A 15,420-nucleotide genomic window follows, 5' to 3' on the forward strand; every position below is an offset into this window, starting at 1 on the left:
ACTCGTTCCGATAAAGTTGAATTTTTGTCAAAAAGAGTACTGTAAACAGCTCTCTTTGGACATGCTTGGTCGTGCGGATTCCGATTCCGATCCCACATTCATGGAGATCATTATAACTGCCAATGAAACATGGATTTATCAGTTTGACATAGGAAAAAGTCAACAATTATCGGAATGGTGAAAAAAAAGCCACTTAAAAATCCAGACGATGCTCATTGCATCATGAGTTTCTTCTGGAGTGACAGACAGTCAGTAAGGAGTTCTATTTGGCAGTATGCATGAGAACATCTATCAAAAACGGCTGGAATTGTGGAAAAACCAATTCATAGATTTTACGCGATGATAATGCACCAACGCATCAAACCACAATTGCGAACGAATTTAAAGTCAAAAACGCATTGAGTTCCCTCGATCAACCATCGTATTCACTAGATTTGACTTGGTGTAAATTTTTCTTGTTCCCCAAACTGAAATTGTCGCTCCATGGCAACCATTTTCAGTCGATCGAAGAGATAAAACAAAATTGGCTGAAGGAGCTGAAGGCCATCCCAAGAAAAACTTATGAAAATTGTTTTGAGGACTGGAAAAATCGTTGGCATAAGTGAAGTACATCTGGTGGGGATTACTCTCTAAAATAACTTTATTGGCTTGCAGAGAGAACAATAATAGTTTCAAAGATCACATCGCTCATGCAAATAATTTCTCTGGTCTCTCATTAAAGAGCGTTAGCTTTTTTAAGAAAATGTATTTGTGTCGAAACAAAATCAATTGAGACATAAGTTTTCATTGCTGCTCATATTAAAAAAAAACTCTAACGACATTTCGCCACTAATTTACTTAGGCGAAACAATTGAAAAGTGTCTCGAATGCCATTAAAAATATTGAATAAGTAACTGACAGCAACCACCTACTCTTAAATCATTTTAATTACGTGAGCAAACATAAATGTGTGAAATCCAAAGCTGATTTACACTCAAACAACATTCAGTGAATGATTGATGTTTAATTTTCCAAATGAATAAATTCATACAAACGAGCTTTGCTTACTGTTAAATGCACTTAAGTGAGCATAAGGAAATAAAAAATAATGATTTCATTTTTATACCCTTAACAATGTAGAGGAAATTTGCCACAAAATTTGTAACTCACAGCAGGAAACTGATAGAGACTTCATAAACAATATATCATCACCTACAATGCAATACAGCGTATCATCAAAAATAAAAGTCGGAAATCGCTGTCAGATATAATAACTAATATATTAGTATTTTATAACCAATATATAACCGTTTTATAACCAAAACCCAAGTTTTGTTTCAGTGTATGATAACCAATATATAACCATTTTATAACCAAAACTCCAATTTTCTTTCAATTTTGTTACCAAAGAATATGCCATTTGTCGTAACCGCCGATTTTGGGTCACTATAGCATATAGCTGTCATACAAACTGAACGATCAGAATCAAGTGCTTGTATGGAAAACTTTTTTATTTGACGAGATATCTTCACGAAATTCGGCATACATTTTTCTTTGAAGACAGCTTTATGATATTCTAAAAAAATTTTTAGATCGGTGCAGTATAGTATATAGCTGCCATACAAACTGAACGATCCGAATCAAGTGCTTGTATGTAAAACTTGTTTATTTGAGAAAATATCTTTACGAAATTTGGCTACAATTATTACTTAAGGCAACACTATTATATTCTAAAAAATCTTTTAGATCGGACCACTATAACATATAGCTGCCATACAAACTGAAGGTTCAAAATTTAGATCTTGTATAAAAAAGTTTTTTATTTGAAAAGTAATCATGACGAAATTTGGCTAAAATTATTACTCAATACAACACTATTAAATTCTAAGAAATCTTTTAGATCGGACCACTATAACATATAGCTGCCATACAAACTGAACAATCCGAATTAAGTGCTTGTATGGAAAACTTTTTTATTTGACAAGATATCTTAACCAAATTTGGCTCGAATTATTACTTAATACAACACTACTATATTCCAAAAAATTGTTTAGATCAGACCACTATATCATATAGCTGCCATACAAACTGAACGATCAAAATCAAGTACTTGTATGAAAACTTCTTTATTTGAGAAGGCTATCACAGCTACGCTACAATTGAAGTTAACTTTTTTATGGTTTTATTTTTTATTTGGTAGCCGAAAATTTCACAAACATTTATACTTTTGTTTTTCACGCGAGATTTGCTATACAATTTGTTATTTTTGTATTTTGTTCGGCTTCCGATTTTCCTCACAGTTTGCCAAATATTTTTCAATTAAATGCATTTGCTCAAAAAACAAACAGCCAACACTTTTTTATATTTGCACCTAAAATTTGAACAAATTTGCGCGCTTCTTTTTTAGTTTTCAATGTAGAAAATTCCAATTCGAAACTTACCTTTGCAGCCAGTGTGCCGGACAGCTAATGCCATTCTCCAGCTGCCAATGAACGCAACTCGAGCGCACGGCGAACAAAAAAATCGCACAACGCACATTTAATTTTAATGCCACAATGTAAATTTCAATTAACTAAATTGCAATCAATTTTTCAGCAGCGCGCCTAAATGTAGGCAATCAATGCAAGCAAGCAAGCACACACACACACCTGGAAGGCGGATTGTAATGAAATGGGCGGTCGACGGCTTGATCGATTGATTGGCGAGTCGGTGGGTTTGGCGGTTGCACGGGCGAAAATCGGCGAATTGATTTGAGTAACAGCAACAACAACAACAATGCGCATACTAAATGGCTGCGCGCGGTGAAAGGATTGATAGACTGCCAAAAAGTCAAAAAATAAAGCAAAATAAATACACACAGGCACACACACACACACAAGCAGCACACACATTCGCGCCGTTAGCAACCTTTTACCAAAAATAACACTAACAACAACAACAGCGTATCGCTCGCTGCTTGCCCACGCAATTAATCAAGCGGAAATGAACGTGTTTGCTCACGACCGACAATCACATCAAGCGCTTATCTGCTTCACAATGCTGCTGCTGCTGCTCCTGCCTTTTCTCATTTTATTTTATTTTATTTTTTTACTTCCGTGTATTTTTGCGTTTTTACTCACTTTTTTATTTTTTTTTTTTCAATTTTCACTTTGTTTGCCGCGCTTTGCTTTTGTTTTATTTATTGGCCGTCTATGCATACATTTATTTCTTTACTTATTTATTTGTTCGGTCATTCACTGCGTGCGCTCTCATGCCGATAAGTCAATGCGCCTAAAACTAGACAACACACTCTACGCCTAATAAGTAGTATGTATTGTAGTACTTTTACCGACAGTAGCATGCACGTGCTGTTTTTGTGAGAAGCTGGCACAGGTGTTGGTGCGCCTAAAAGCAACTAATCAATTGGCTGACTAGGCGAAAATTATGCCGAAGTTGTAGTAAATGAAATTTTCTGACTACATTTGGCGGCAGCGATAACTTCATGCTTGCTGAGAGCTTATAAATAGATATATACAATTATATAAATATTTTTACATAATATTTATTGCAATCGGAATATGTTACAAATTCAAACTCCCCAAAATTATGCAACAAAACTCAATTTAAGATTGTTAAATTTCGCATTTTGAATAAAAAAACATCATAAATATTCATATACGAGTATTAATTTATTTCTTTTACCTACCATAAATATAAATAATATATTTATTAGAGTGATTCAAAAAAAAAAATTTTTTTGTTTTCGTTTCGTACTTCGAAAAATAGGTTCTTAGACACCTCTAAGAAAGCCTCTCCAAACAGGAGTTTTTAATTGTAACGGGAAGGTCCTCCTACATACAGTTTTCTATTTTATGAATTCATGAGAAATAAAAAATTTTCCCAAAAATAATCAAATTTTAACTGTTAATATCTTTTAAACGTTTGGGTTTACGAAAAAATCATAGTAGACCTTTTTTGTAGAGCATTCAATTTCCTACAAAATCTAAGAAACAAGATATTTTTTCAAGTAGTTGGAAGCGAGATATAAATTTTTTTATCTGATAATAAGAAAAAATAGGAAACTGTATGTAGGAGGTATAAAAAAATATAACCAACTTGAAAAAAAAATTATGTAAATTTAAGTTTAAGTAAACCAGAGGATCGGAATCTAAGCAATTTTATATATACATATACTCAATATATAATAACTCCTACACTGAGCAACGCATTCGGCATAAGATTTGTCAGAAAAACGAAAGTCATTAAACGTAGTATGGGAGTTGGTATACTATCGAACTTATTTCATCTATTAACTATTATCATACCAAAAACTAAAACAATTTCTTTGCGCCTCATTAATGTACCTGACATACCAACACCAATCATATGGAGTTAAGTCAGCCAAATGTTCGAAAATCCTGATATTCGTTATATGAGAGCTATGCCAAGTTTCCGCTGAAATCTAACCATTTTAGGCGCAATGACATACTGTTATGAGCAAAACAACTTCTTTTATTTTCATTGAGATAACTCAAATATTGGGCGATATAATTATATATAGTTATATATTATATTATACTATATCTAGCATAAACACAACAGGAAGTTCAGAAATCTTTGTATTAGGTATATAGGGGCTCAGCGAAGTACTGACCCGATTCAAGCCATTTTTGATACACAGAATTAGTATTGTCAGGAAAGAATTCTGTTTGAATTTCAATTATATATATCTCACACATTGACCGATATTTTCGGTTAAAAGTCAACTATAGATACTGGAGTCCACATATTCGGTACCGAGGGACTTAAACAGTTTTTGTTGGTTTTGAACAATTTTTGCTTTTGTGATTTGTGTACTGGAAAGTGAAAGAATCAAATGGAATTTAAAATTGTGTTTTATTGTTTGTGGGATTGTAATCCGATTTCGCCTATTTTCACACTATGTTATAGGAATGTGAAAAAAATGTCACATACTACTTTAGTCGAAATCGGTTGGTCGGGTCCCGAGTTATGTGATTTGGATGGTGTCATGCTCATCGTCCAATTTTCACACCGGCGCTCATGAAATATTGATTTATTGCGCTTTTTGTAGTTTGAAGCATTTTATTCAAATTAACTTAGGAAAGTGTAAAAGGGGTGATAGCTGATCAAAATCATAACTAAATTTACTAGGAAAAAATTTAAATTACAAATGCATTTGTAGGTAGATAATTTTTTTACACTAACTTTACGTTTGTTGTATTAAAAAAATAAAAATAATCCTTCAAAATTAAAATGCGCCAAAAACTATGCCACAAAAGAACGCCTGAACATCCACTTCAGCGAAAAAGAAATAAAAATAGAAGCTAATTTATTGGTTAATAATTATCTCTTTCGTGTATATTTTGTGCAAAAATCCTTAAAAATTATTTTTCTCTAAAATACGCCGAAAAGTATGTCACATAGCAACACCTGAGCATTTATTTCAGGGCAAGAGAAAGTTGTTTTATAGCTTAATAATTATCTTATTTATGTTTATTTTGTTCAAAAATCTCTCAAAATTCCTTTCCTTTAAAATGCGCCTGAAAGTATACCACATAATAAACATTTATTTTGAGAGAAGCTCTAGATGAGAATAAAAATCTCTATACTCCATTTCTATTAAATATAAAAGCAAAAGCATTAAAGTAAGTACTTATGAAAACATCCTTAAATCACAATCAAATAATTTTATGAAAATTTTTTACACACATTAATTTACAAAAGCGTTGTCCTTGCATTGCTCAAAGAACGTCTTTCTTTCAGCTAAGTATAAGCTGAAAATCGAATGGCAAAAGAAACTTCCCAAAACTAGATGTTGGTAACAATATACCAATCTCGCCTAAAATTATGCTCATCGGTTGATGCAAGAGTCCTCAGCACTTAGCGAAATATATTAGACAACATGTGTGTTGAGTTGAAAGTTTAACTATAGCTCACTAAAATTGAAATAACAGACAAGCAAGATATTATCTAGCCCGCTAAAAAAAATCAAAAATTCTAACATATGCCTTTTCAATAAACTGTGTCATTAAGCCTAAAAGCGAGCAATTTTTAATGAACTTGCCGATAAAAATAAGTACGTATTTATGCTTAAAAAATATTGAAAATAATTCGAACAGTTATGTTTAAATTTTAACAGTTTCCTTTTAATATCTAACTAAATCTGTCATCTCTGAACACAGATATAAAATTTTCACTAAAACTTTTTTAATAAAGCTTTTCTTACTAATTCTTCCTCTAAGTCTTCTGTAGTAAATATGTTATTTGTAGTGTTCATAAAGCACCTTATGGATTTAAGCACCCAAAAACAATCAACATTAAGCCTAAAGTTGAAATACACTCGCTTAGCTACTTGCTTTACCATAAACTTAATAGGAACAAGTTAAGATCTACAACGCCTAAAGGTATACTACAAGTTAAACTGTATTCAGCACAGCTCACAGAAGTATGCAAGACTATTCCAGTCAGCAGCAAGGCTGCTTGTGTGCTTATGTGGCGGCTCAAAATTTGCATTCAAAAATATTTAAAAAATTCCTAAAGGTAAACTGAGAACCTAAATATAGCACCACTTCTAAATGATATTTATTAGATATATAATTTATATTAAATGTGATACTTCTCAAACAAAAGTTTTTATATTGAAGAAATTTATTTCAATGTGGTATTCATAGCTGTTATTTTTACCAAAAATCCCAAAAGTATGCAAAGCAAAGTCAAATATTGCCATTTTTTAATTAAAATTTAGTAAACTGTTGAGGAGTCTGCTTATATATGAATTTTAAGACCAGTTAAGCATATAAAATAATAGTACGTGGCTTCAATATACCCTCCGCACACACTCATATCTCAATATTATTTCCAATCAAGACTTCGTATAAGTTTCCACTTGCTTAGCAAATTCAGCAAAATTAGTTCAAGCACTTCTTTAGTATTTATCACATTTTTAATTTTAAACAGCAGCGAGCTAACACATTTATTTGTTACCTGTTTTTCAACAAACAAACATTACTGACGCCCCAATGTATACTTCAATACTTTTACTCGCTTTCTACATTAACACCTTCGCACAAAAGTGCTTTACAAATATGCAGCACTTTCTTCCACAACACTTTCAGGTCAACTACCCAACCTAGCATGCCAAAATGGGTGTAAATTATTTACGTTAAATAAAACAACCTAAAAGTATGCCCCCAATTTGTTGAGTTACTTAACAACAGCTGTCTACTATCTATTAAATGGACCGTAAATAGAGTGTATGAGCGCCAGCAGCAACAGCAGCAGCAACAAAATAAGAAGGAGCGTATAATAAAGCAGTACGAGAAATATGAGAAAGTAATCCCTAACTGCTGGCGCCTGATGATATGCAGTCATTAATAAAAATGTTGCATATTTATTGCGGTCACTTGGTAGGTCACGTGCTTTGAATTTTGCTACCAGCCAGCGTTGACTACATGCAAATGCGAGCAAACAGCTTTGCTGCTAACAAAATTTTGCCAACGACGAGTATACACACACACACATACATACATATGCCTGCGAAATCTTTCGAGAAAATCTGCACTTAATTTTATTGCACATACCGAGAATTGATAAATTGCATGCCAACGACTTTATGTCTGGGACGCATATTTATGATGTAGTCAAGCAGTGTGCACAGTTAGAAACGAGCACAAACACACACGCGCAAAATTAAAAGAACCAAAAGACCATTTCATTTTAATAATTCAAAGCATTTGAAATGCTTCGTTGCGCGCAGGAGACGAGCGCGCTCAAGGATGCGCTGCATTTCAGTCAACATAGGCGGAATGTAGTTAGGCGAAGCATACTTTTAGGCGCTTCAGCTCGCAACACATTTTTCAGCGATGCTGTCACTAAGCACGACGTTAACTGCTTCTAAAATTTTTTTTTTATTTTTTATATTTTTTTTTATTTTTTTTTTTTTTTAACCCGAAACTTTCTTCTTGTTTTCAGAAAAAGTGTTTATTTTTTTTTTAGTTTGTTTTATTATTTTTTATTACTGTAAAATTTCACAATATACACATGCCGCTGTCAGTATTCGTACTGCTTGGCATACAATTCACTCACTTGAATGACATTATGCACTCAATTTAATGCTTTATTTTACCGTTAAGCGCTTAATACCGTTGGCAGCGCACCGTTTTTTCACCGTTTCGTGCTGCCACTTGTTCGCTTGCCGTCGTCGTACTGAAGTCGTCGCGTATAAACACATCGGTTTTGTAACTTTGAAAATTCCAAAGCAGTCGTTTGCTGTCGTTTTAACAGCTATGTATAACCGACGCATACACTAACCGCACTGCTGTGGAATGTATGTTAAGCGGCAATGTTAAAACTTTAATAGCAACAGATGGGCGAAATTTTTTTGAAAATATTTTTTACAGCTTTTGCTTTAGAGTTATGCTTTTCGTCAGCTTTTGTCAACAAAAACAAAAATATTAAATTTATATATTTTTTTTTTTTATAAAATTATAAAATTTATAATATTTTTTTTTATAAAATTATAAAATTTTTTAATTTTTTTTACCTTCAAAGATACTTACTATCAGTTATTTGTTTACCTCGTAGTTGATATTATAGGTAAATTGTGATGAAACGATTACCACAACTCCAACATATAAAATAATTCTAAATTTATTAAAGAAATATTAATTTTTTCCAAAAGCTTTTAAGTTAAAAAAATATAACACTTTACCATTCTTTTAATACCTAAAATGCTTCCAGAAAAAATGTATGAGGCAACCTACTATCAGGATCTACCTTTAATGCCCCCCATGCTTCCATTATCACTGTTATTTAATTGGTTTAAGCATATTTTTTAGAAATTATTAAAGTAGAATTTTATAAAAATCTTAAACTTAATTTCAGCCAATTTCTTTACCACCCTAATAGCACCACATAATGGTTAATAACAGAGGCAGGGTTGCATTCATAGCATGCTTTACTGCGCATGTACGAAATTGGAATTTATGTGGAACGTGTGCATTGCAGACATTCGAAATTTCAAAAATAACGTGAACAAATGATTGGAAGCTTAATGCTTGGTATCTGTAAACAGTATGGAAATTTTCGTTTCAAACTTAAGTTAAAACTCCTCGAGATTCAGCTTTATTACAAGGGTTGACCAATAAGTGCCTCCCTTAATGGCGCAACTATTGCAAGGGAATGTTTATATAGTGTAACAAATCCACTTAGATAGCTACACTAAAAATTTTCCCTGAAATCGCACCGTAGTGTAGTTTGGACTGCGTTTAGATCAAAAAAAATAAATCAATCGATGTTTGAATATTTATTTTTGGCAAAAAAAGGCGCAGTGATACTCAATGTCAGCAAATAAACCTCAACGTGGTCGCCTGTCGGTTTTGAAGAACAACGCTTAGGTACCTCTAACCTAAAACAGCTACCACGCAGCACAGTGTGTAAAATTCTCCTATTGCCAGACGCGCTTGAAGGTACGCAAGATAGCAGAGACAATAAATATTGCAGTTTCCTACATTGTTTGACGCTATTTAAGCGCAATCTGAAACTATAGACCTCAGACCTACGTACCTCTTGTCTTAGCCATCAATGAACTGTTCGGAAAAGGTGAGGAGATTCAAACAATGTTATTTATAACAGCGAACTAAAATGATCACAAGGCTATACATAGTATGACAAATTATTGGCTCGATTTGACGCAGTTCAGAGCAATTCGCTGTTTTTAGCGTTGGTTTAACTTTTCGAAATCACTTTAGTAATAAAATACACATTTGCCTCAAAGTACTATAGATACCAAAGTTGACGAAGTATTTCCAGAGACCATTTCTACAAATTTTCAGAATTGAAAAGGTCGCTGACAATTAGTGGACAGTTTCAGAAAATATATTGGTTGAGAAAGCTGTACCATTTTAAATAATTTGAGACACGGCTTACAAAGTTTTCGCAATTTCTAGTTATTCATGAATGCTTCTTCGCTGTTACAGCGTCACTGTTTTTGTGCTATCCTCAAAAACATTGACTTCTTTTCGTTAATTCTTTGTAAAATCAGCTAAAGGACGATATTTCGTAAATGAATCTCTATGGGACTATGAATCAGACCACATTAAAAAGACATCGCACAGCATGTGTCGATATATACGGTACAAAGTCAACAGGCATACCGATATTCACAGTCGGGACAGTCCATTTTCACCAGCTTTGCTTGAGTCGAATATTTCAACTGTAAAATCATTCATCATAAGCAGAAAATGGATGTAATCACTTGGTGTCAGGTTCGGAGGTTCGGACAATAAGGTATATATAGAAGTATTACGTAATCAAACTCCCGCAGGTTCTCGTGATTCTCGTTCGGTGAGCGTAGCCTGGCGTTGTCCTGGAATTTGGATATTGATTCAGTTCAAGCAGATGAATGCAGGGATATTTTTTGCGAAAACACATGAGTGCAAACTAACTGGGGAAACATTTTTTTTTTTCTACAAAATCCTTGTCGTCTCACTCAATGTAATCTTCATTTGCCCCAATTCATCTGTGGCAACACATTTTTCAATCCTCGAAACAGTTGTTAAAGTCAATTTCCCGTATAGCCTTCAATGCGCTTAACGAAACACGTTTGATGTATTCAATTGACTCAAGACGCATTCCCCGGAGCATTTTTTTGAGTTTGTTGAATAGCCAGAAGTCAGAGCAAAATCAGGCGAAGACGGTGATTATGGCACGATATTATTTGAAAAATTGGCAAAAAACTCACGAAAAATCAATGCACTCACCACAAGTAATAATACGTCTACCGGAATGGCAGTCGCTAAGCTGTGTCTCACAGACGTTAACCTGACGCTGTCTTTCGAAAAAATTCGAGTGATTTTAGAACCAATCGTGTTTTTATTTTTATACCCTGAACAGGGCATATTAAGCTTGTCACGAAGTTTGTAACACCCAGAAGGAAGCGTCGGAGACCCTAGAAAGTATATATACATATGTATAAATGATCAGTATATTGAGCTGAGTCGATTTAGCCATGTTCGTCTGTCTGTCTGTATATATGTATACGAACTAGTACCTCAGTTTTTAAGATATCGCTTTGAAATTTTGCCAACGTCATTTTCTCTTCAAGAAGCTGCTCATGTGTCGGAACTGCCGATATCGGACCACTATAACACATAGCTGCCATACAAACTGAACGATCGGAATCAAGTTCTTGTATGGAAAACTTTTGCATTTGACAAGATATATTCTCGAAATTTGGTATAGAATATTTTCTAAGGCAACAATGCAATCTCCGAAAAAATTTTTCAGATCGGTTAGCTATAGCATATAGCTGCCATACAAACTGAACGATCGGAAAAAAGTTCTTGTATGGAAAACTTTTGCATTTGACAAGATATATTCACAAAATTTCGTAGAGATAATTTTCTAAGGCAACAATGTAATCTCCGAAGAAATTGTTCAGATCAGTTTACTACAGCATATAGCTGCCATACAAACTGAACGATCGGAAAAAGTTCTTGTATGGAAAACTTTTGCATTTGACAAGATATATTCACAAAATTTGGTACAGATTATTTTCTAAGGCAACAATGGAATCTCCGAAAAAATTGTTCAGATCGGTTAACTATAGCATATAACTGGCCATATAAACTGAACACATAGTTACTAAAATAAATGCATCTGTGAAGGGTATATTAGGCTTCGATATTCCAACGATGCTAGTAAGATCTCCGACTGTTTATCATTGATTCTCAGGCACCAATTTCTATATTTTGTTGATCAACACAATCATTTTTGTGAAAATAAAGAAGAAGAAGAACAAGTTGATCAACAGTTAATGTTGATGGCCGTCATCGACATGGTTCGTAATCATTGGGGTTTCGACCATTTTCAATAATTTGTAACAATCAAAAGAACTTCCTGGCGACAAACAATTATCGCCGAAGGCCTTTTCCAATATCCTGAACGCTTCAGCATCAGAAATTTGACTCCGCACATACAATTTAATGGAACTTCTTTGTTAAATAATTTCACTCACCGTTATATAGCCGAAAGAGCTTAATTTAGTTAAGTATGACAAACGTATACTAAACACTAATGATTCTCTGTATGTGACATTTGGCACAATCTTACCAACCTGAAAATAAAATTGTATTATTATTTAAATTAAATAGTCTTACTATTTTTTGCCCATAGTAGTAGTGTGCTTTTTATTAGTCAATGGTACAGATTTCTAGTCATCGAGATTGAACAAATAATGGAATTATCTTTATTACTTCTTATATTATACTTTTTAGCGCACGCCTCATTGCTTCGGGTTCATTAGCTCCAGGCACAAATAAAACAAGTTAAAAAGCTCATTAGCCGAACTACTAAATTAACAAAATTCATGCTCTGCACCAAGCCAACGAAATTATTTTAAACTATCTCAAAAGAACTTCTTACTAACCGCAGTTGCTGCCATTTTGCCGAAACAAAAACTTTCCATTTCTTATACAAAATTGCAACCGATCTACAACAACTCAACTATACAATCAAAAACAACAATACAAGCGTGTAAAGTCAAGTAGCTTCAACAAAAATCACAACAAACAAAGATTGCAAGCATAAATCAGGACTCAGAGCGCACTGAAGCAGCAAGAACGCAAACACCAACAACAAAGGCTACACGCACAAATACAACCCTGGGCGCGGCACACATAATGAGCCAAGCTGCATACTTTGTGGCGCGCTGCATTGAACAGCAATTGCCATAAAGCACTCTAACGCTATGCTCAACGCGCAGTCGATTCCATGAAAGCAGCGAATGATTTGAGCCGTTACTGGTGCAAAGCGGGCGTGTCCAAGTGGCTGGAGTATGCTGGCATTCGCAAAATAATCGAATTCTATAAAAGTATTCAACGCGGCAAGTGGGCGGTGGCGACGCACAAGGCTGGATTAACAAATAACGCTTGCAGCTTTGTTACGATTAACCGTTATACGTGCAACACACTGCAATTTTTTTCATGCAACTACACTGCCCTCCACACTATTACGGTATTTTGCAACAATTCTTCGATTTTTCAAACTCTATAGATTTTTCAATTACGCTTCAGCACCTGTTGGCCAATGCTAACAAGCAACAACTTACACGCCTGCAACAAGAATAACAACAACAACAACAAGAGCAAACACACTTGCAATAACGAGGCAATCTAAGAACTTACACTTGAGCTTTCAACAAAATGCTCGCCGGCTTCGGCCAAAGCTATTACGCTTCGGTATAAATTTAGAAAAATCCCTACAAAATACCGTTACGCATACAAAAGTCGCTGCTATTAGCCAACTTCTTACTTATATGTACATATGTGTGTAGATAGTTGTAACACTGCATGTTGCCACATAAGTTGACTTCAAGTGTTGGCAAATGAAATCACTTCCATTTCCACTTAAAATCAATTGCAAGAAAAGTGCAGGAATTCTGAAAAAAAATCACAGAGGAAGAATAGGTTTATTTTTTTGTAGAAAAACTGAGTTGCATTGCGTGCAACAAACTAGCAAACAAGCTCATGCCACTTGCTACCACAACAAGCTCGCATACACTGAGACATCTATAAATCCAAGCTTCAGTCCAGCAGCAGGTCCGAACTGACTGGCAACAAGTGCTGAGATCCTCAGCAAATGCATTTGGCCAGCATCTCACATCAAATTGGGTTAGTAAGTAGTAAGTGGTAGTGTTAGTGTGGGTAATTGGTTCAGGTGTGGCAGAGAGGCGGCTGTTTTTGGAAGAATGCCGCTTCTAGGTAGCTATTATTGAGTGGGAAGCAAATCTGGGCGCAATAGAGTTGGTTCTTATGCACGCTGTACATTCCACATCCAGCAACCAACTACGGGCTTCTAAGTGAATGAAAGTATTTGGCACTCGAAGACCAATTGGAAGGCAGAAATTGGTCAACTTAGGCAGCATTGCGCTAACAAAATTGTTTTCTGACATTACAAAAGTCTTCTCTTGATGTACATACGTAAGTGCACACATTTAGAAAAAGCATATAAAAGAGCAGGGTAGGCAGTGGTGCAGCAAAAACTAATACCCTTATAACGGGTATAAGTCATGCGGTCTTTACTCGACCAACAAACAAGCAGAGGAGTTGTGGGTAGGAAACACCGCTGGAAGAAAGTGGTAGCAAGATGCTTTACGAACAAGTGAAGACTTGGAGGTAGGTTGGTGGATGAGTCTTTTATCGAGAACTATCCACCAATACCAGTTTTAGATTTCCTGTCTACCCATCCATATCCATCAATACCAGTTTTAGACGGCCTGACTGTTACATCTTTTTCAAGCCCAGGTCACTGTTGAACTGCTGCTTCGAAACACAGCCTCCTTTACGAAAGTGACCTTGATACTGGTCTCGGAATGCTCCAACTGATTATCAACAGGATGGGATAGTTTGAGTACCAGGCCATAGGGGAACTAAAAGAGACAACAGTAAAGCCAATGCATTTGCAAGGAAGAAGAGTAACTCAGTTTCGCTGCCGTTGAAGACTGAAATAGATCGGATCCCCACTGTCTTTTTACCCGTTACTGCTAGATAGCTGCGCCTGGAATGAGCTTGGAGTGCGGAGCCCCACTGTCATTTTGTCCGATTGGCAGCTTGGAGTGCGTTGGGCAACTATCGATACCTGTGAAGTCGCAAGCTCCTTCTGGACCAATGTGAATTTCACAAAACCAGCGAGCTTTTCGTCCTCGACAACGTTACGTTTCATCTAATTGTAAGGATTATATCTTCTCATTATATTACTAGTGTCCATCTGGTATGGCTAAAATAGTATCGAATGCTAGTTGTAGAAGCTAGAAGTTGTCGGGTTAGGTTATGAGGTCAATTCTAACAGGAGTCACACTTTGAGAGCTTAGAACGTTAGTCCGTTCTAGTACCTAAAACTTCTATACAATAAATCATAAGTCCCTTATAAAACGAGAAGGCCATTTGAGCCTATCACAAATTCATTGAGACGGCCAATATCAGTTTCGGCTATATCTGCTAGTTCGCGGACGGTTTGATATTGCAACCTCGGTTGGACAATGCAGAAGAAAGTGGCCGGATGTAACCACCTCACCCTCCTCCATATAACGTTGATAACTTGGGCCTGCAAGAGTTTTAGGCTTATCGCAGCAATGTTTATTGGACAATGTCAAGTAAAAATCCATACGATTACAGCAAGTTAAATGTTGCTAAGAGTAAACAGTTCAGAGGATCGCCCGTATTCAACTCTAAGCCAATAAGAACTTGTAGTCGTTATGGTCGCTCAGGAGCGGGTCGTCGACCAGAGCCCGCTAAGTGCGAGATCCGTTAGTCCAATCCATTGGTCAAATCCATTGGTCCATTGATAGAATGCAAGATGCCAATGGAGATCTAACTCGGCCACATTCCGATGTGAGCGAGGCGTGGGTGCCCTCTTCGCCTTTGCAATTGTCAGGGATTTCCC

The 15,420-nt window shown here is 35.4% G+C and overlaps 1 protein-coding gene across 3 annotated transcripts in view; it reads right to left on the reverse strand.

Annotated features, from left to right (window-relative positions):
- LOC126756492 (uncharacterized) overlaps positions 1-8,197 on the reverse strand; it is a 233,361-nt gene extending 225,164 nt beyond the window's left edge. For 2 of the 3 annotated variants that reach the window (XM_050469579.1, XM_050469578.1), the window contains exons 1-2: positions 7,560-8,197; positions 2,421-2,797 (exon numbers count right to left, since the gene is read on the reverse strand). The gene's annotated coding sequence lies outside the window, so the exon portion shown is untranslated. The remainder of the gene's footprint in view (positions 1-2,420; positions 2,798-7,559) is intronic. The other variant, XM_050469577.1, reaches the window with a different exon arrangement.
- Positions 8,198-15,420: the final 7,223 nt, after the last annotated feature.

This window comes from Bactrocera neohumeralis, chromosome 4, assembly GCF_024586455.1.
Source record: "Bactrocera neohumeralis isolate Rockhampton chromosome 4, APGP_CSIRO_Bneo_wtdbg2-racon-allhic-juicebox.fasta_v2, whole genome shotgun sequence".
Classification (NCBI taxonomy): Eukaryota; Metazoa; Arthropoda; class Insecta; order Diptera; family Tephritidae; genus Bactrocera; species Bactrocera neohumeralis.